At 33.6% G+C, this 5343-nt stretch overlaps 1 non-coding gene across 1 annotated transcript; it reads left to right on the forward strand.

Moving 5' to 3' along the window:
• The first annotated feature begins 4193 nt into the window (after positions 1–4193).
• Positions 4194–4325, forward strand: LOC147915853 (small nucleolar RNA SNORA31). Its single transcript, XR_015553869.1, has one exon. It is a non-coding gene; the product is annotated as a small nucleolar RNA SNORA31 (small nucleolar RNA).
• The last annotated feature ends 1018 nt before the right edge of the window (positions 4326–5343 follow it).

A 5343-nucleotide genomic window follows, 5' to 3' on the forward strand; every position in this document is an offset into this window, starting at 1 on the left:
ATTGGAGAAAGAGCCTTTATCCACAAGCATCACACACATAAAATAAGTGCTGCAAAGCAAAAAACATGACACTATAAGAGCATATAACAGAGAAATACAAATTAGCCTGGAAGTTCAGGGAAGGCTCTTCTGAGAAAATGAGGGGTGGGTATAGGTTACCTAAGATGGGGAGGGGAAGAGAATTATTTCAGGACATCATTATGCAAAGTCCCCGTGGAGGTTGGGACCTACAGTCCTGGAGGAAGTGAAAAGTCAGCAGAGCAGCAGTGTAGAGCAGGGGAGAGCAGTGAAAGACGAGTCTAGATAGGTAACCTGAATTCAGATCATGCATGACCTTGTAGGCTAGAGGAAGAATTTTAGTTGTCATCTTAAGGACAACAGAAAGTTATTGAAGAATTTTAAGCATGGATATGACACAATTAGAAATACGTTTGAAAATGACACTCTGGTGTGTAGTGGCAAATCTGGAAAATAGATTAAAGGGTTGAGTTAATGCTTGGAAAACAGGAAGTGTTTCCAGTAGTGTAAAATATAACTGAGTTTCTGAGATGTTTTTATGAAACCCTGATTCTCAATCAAAGTTTTTGCCTCTAAACTAAGAAATATTTTGGTTGAATTGTAGACTTTTTATTTATGAAATAATCTTATTACTTCCATTTGTTTTATTGTAACTATATATAAGTAGAAAGCTCTGATTTAAGAACTAATAATTGCATTCCTTTGAATTAATTAATGAAATATTTATATTAACTTGGCATTTTGAATACTTACTTTATTACTCATATATCCCCGTGTTAATGTCATTTTAACATCTGAAATAAATTATAAAACAAATAAAATTCCAGTTTCTGCAATTAAAGGTATAGGTTTCTGAGTAAACTATTATCACATAGATGTATTCTCATTAATATTTTGAGTATAAAGACCTCAAGCTAATAAAATTAGGAAGCGTAAAGGTACAATTTTAAAAATACATTTTTATTTTATAATTTATTTAGTAGCTTTCTGAGAGAGGCAGAACTTGAAATAGGTTTTAGCACAAGAATTTTATAGCTGCTTGTTTGATTAGATACAGAAAGTCACCTTAGAATAGATTTCCTTCCATTACACCAAGTGGGTCCATTTTAAATTTTGAAATCCCACTCTACAACAATCAATGAATTATTTTTATTTAGGAGACTTGATGAAGCTTTGAATTCAACATATGCTATACTTCAGGAACATGCAAGATAAAAACTACAAATCAGATTTTCAAGGACTTAAGTCCTGTGGCTAAAAGGGAAAAAAAAATTTCCTGGTTTCCTGACCCTGAGTTTACTTGAGAGTTTAACACTGGTGAAGTTGTGCTTTTCTTTCTCTGAGCTCCCCAGAATTAGAATCAGCGAGGCCACCTTCCTCACAACCTTAGTAATAGACGAAAGCCTTGTTTTCTATACTGGTACCAATCATGATATTGCTCACTGTTTCAGTTTCAGACATCAAAGACGATTCTTTTTATCTGCAAAGTAATTTTATATGGGATATTACATAAATTTCAGTCTTCAGGATAACCAAAAAACCTAGCCAAAAGAGCTAGAAAAAATTCCCAACACACCACTGGTCTACTGAAGTAAAAACACAACTGGCACTGCCACTGCAAGTCAACCATTACTATCCAACTCCCCCCCCCCCCACCATATTGATGGGGAAGTTAATTATTTACTTATCTTCTATTACCACACTATAAAACAGTTTCTTTTCAGAAATGGTTTGCTTCATCATGCTTCCTTAGCTGATCATAATTCCAGACCTCAGATTTCTATATTAATAAAGTGGCTTTTTAAATGCCAAGCCTTGGCATCTTAATTTGTTAGTAAAAGCCAAGTAGAAGAAACAGACTCCTTAGCCACTGGCCTTACTTTTAAAAAATATAAACAGTTTTTATTTGTCAAAAATGTATGTATATTTAAGATACACAATGTGATATTTTGATATATGGTACATTGTGAAATGTTTACTGTGAACTAACACATCCATCACCTCCCATAGTTACCATTAGTGTGTGTGTGTGTGCGCACGTGCACGTGTGTGTATTGAGAATATATGAGATTTACTCTCTCAGTAAATTTCAAGTACACAATACACTATTATTAGCTATAGTCACCAGGCTGTACATTAGGTTTCTAGAACATATTAATCTTATAACTGATCAATATCTTTGATCGATATCTCCCCTTTTCCCCCACGCCCAGCCTCTAGTAACCACCATTCCACTTTCTGTTACTATGAGTTTAACCTAACATGTTAGGTTCTACATATAAATGAAATCATGCAATGTTTGTCTTTCTGTGTCTAGCTTATTTCGCTTAGCATAATGTCCTCCAAGTTCATGCATGTTGTTGCAAATGGCAAAATTTCCTTCTTTCTCATGGCTCAACAATGTTCCATTGTGTGTGTGTATATATGTGTGTGTGTGTGTGTGTGTGTGTGTATATATATATATCACGTTTTATTTACCGATTCATCTATCTCTGGAGACTCAGGTTGTTTCAACATCTTGACTACTGTCTTGATTACCATAACTTTGTAGTATAGTTTGAAAACAGGAAGAATAACGTCTCCAGCTTTATTCTTCTTGCTCAAGGTTGCTTTAGCTACTTAGGGTCTTTGTGGTTCCATACTAATTTTAGAATTGTTTTTTTCTATTTCTGTGAAAAATGCCATTAGAATTTTGATAGTGATTGCATTGAATATGTAGATTGCTTTTGGAAGAATGGACACTTTAAGAATATTAATTCCCCCAATCTGTGAACATGGGATATCTTTCTACTTCCTTGTGTCATCTTCAATTTCTTTCTTCAATGTCTTATAGGTTTTAGTGTACAGATCTTTCACCTCCTTGGTTGAATTTATTCCTAAGTATTTTATTCTTTTTGTTGCTACTGTAAATGGGATTGTTTGGGTTTACTTCTTTCTTGCATGATTGCATTGCCAGGAATTAAATGACATGCCTGCATTTTAGCTAAAAGTTAGACCAAAAAGATATATTTTTTAGTTCTTTTACACACTCAGAAAAAAAGGTAAAATGGAAATATATTTTTACGAGTATTGAGTGAGAAAATTTAAACCATCTTTCACAAATATTTTCAGTGTAAGCCAGGATCTTTTTTGTGGACACATTAGATTTTCTAATTCTCTCTCTCCCTGGTGTATGGAAGTTGGTCCGAACTCTTAAAGTGAGTAAACCCTGGGGATACTTAGACTGTTCTAGAAAGGCAGCCTAACAGGAAACTTATTGCTAATATAGGCAGCTTAATCCCTGAGCAATTAATGTGAACATACTAATAAGCCAAGTAGATAAGGCCGGTCATACTCAGTATCTATATAAATACACACAAAATTATATATATTTATTATATGCAATGAATAGTACAGGATAATGCTGCCAGAATCATAATGCCTTGATGGATATATCTTAGAATATGGGTAAAAAGTTATTTAAATCTCCTACTGTTTTAGAGATATAAACTGAACTATTTCAATACCTGCTAATGAGAGCTGACCCTATAATATATTCTCGGAAAAGCTAAATTGGCCTTTAAGGCATCAGTTCATTTCATGCCCATTTAAAAGCCTTCAATGGCTTTACATTGCCTTCAAATATTTGATACAGCTAAAATCTCCTACACGACTGTTATTGCATCTCAGAAACACACGGGATATTTTATTTCTGTTGTTCAGACAAGGAAGCAAAGGATCAAAAAGGAAAGATAACTTATTACAAAGGGGCCACATTTTAAGAATTAGATAGATTCTTTGGAGATAAATCTGTGGCTGTCAATTATTTCTTACTATAGTTCACATAGAGCAACAAAACATGAAACTACTCTCATCATCTGTTCCTATTCTTGATTAAGAAACCAAAAAATTTAGTGCTAGCGGTAAGTGTCATACTGGCCAACTTATTTAATTTTGAAGTGAAAGTATTATGAATATATTTTCTTTAGCTATAGGTTATTAGTCAAGTATTTAAACATAGCGCCTATGTCTTAAAATATAGTTAGAGAACAAAGAACAAAAATGTTTGTCTTTTATTTTCCCTACATGAGGCTTGATTTTGTAAATAACCTATAACAAACTAGATGATATTGAAGCAAATATAATTTGATTTTTTATTAAAAATAAAAAGTTATAGCTACTAAAAAGCAATACCACTGCATCTATTTGACAGGACTAGAACAGTTACTGTTTGCTGCTAAGGTTTCCAATAAAGATGCAAGAAAAAAATTCCCTGCAGTTCTGTTTGTCTGATTGTGGCAGTCAAAATTGAATGGGGGAATACAGGTGAAAAATACGGTAATACAGGGAAGCAACGCAGAGAGAATTTCTGCAACTCAGAAATAGCATTGTAGACAGTAAAGAGCCTATTTTACTCCAAAAGAGGATCTAAAATTTAAGTTTACATGAGAAATGTTGGAAAATTATTTCTCCAACACCCTTACCTCCTGCTTGACTCCATGTTAAAAGAGTAAAGGTTAAAACTAAGTTAAAAGCAAGCCAAAAGAAAAGCAAGGCTAGACCTTCAACTTAGGATGTAAAAAGCTTGAAAGAGCATCATTTTCAATGTAATAAAAAGAAAAAAAAAACAGATAATCAACAAAAATATAAATTTTCTTGAATCTATCAGAGGATTGAGGTTACGAAACAAACTATCCTGAAATCCATGGAGAGACAGAATGTGAACACTTGCTTATGTGAGTCAGACCCCTGGCAACATACAAGCTGGTAAGAATGATTCAGCTAAATGTTTAACAAATTCCTAAAAGCTAGGGTGTCTAGGGTGAGAATACTAATACCTGGCAGATACAGATACAAAGAGGATACAAACACACTCACAGACATAAATTATCAATATCAGGAATTTAAGGAGGAGGAGCATCTCAACAGACCCTACACACATTGAAAAATAATAAGGCAATATGGTGAAAGATGGTATGTCCGTAAGTTCTACAACTTAGATGAAATGGACAAATTCACTGTTTCAGAAATTACAGAAGCTGATTTTTAGAAAGACATATATGGTATATCAATATGATGGAATACTACTCAGTAATAAAAATGAGTGAATATTAATAAATGAAAAAACATGGACGAATCTCAAAATAATTATGCTGAGTGAAAAAAGCCACATAAAAGAGTTTGTTCCAGATGATTCCACTTATGTATACATTCTGGATAATGAAGACAAATCTATAGCTACACAAAGCAGAGCAGGAGTTGCTTAAGGATAGGCTTGCGGGGGCTGGTGAGAGGGAGGGATTATAAAGTTGTAAGAGAAAACTTTTAGTGATGATGGCTATATTT

The sequence above is a fragment of the Ceratotherium simum genome, chromosome 12 (genome assembly GCF_057802395.1).
Source record: "Ceratotherium simum simum isolate JZ-2026a chromosome 12, ASM5780239v1, whole genome shotgun sequence".
Taxonomy (NCBI): Eukaryota; Metazoa; Chordata; class Mammalia; order Perissodactyla; family Rhinocerotidae; genus Ceratotherium; species Ceratotherium simum.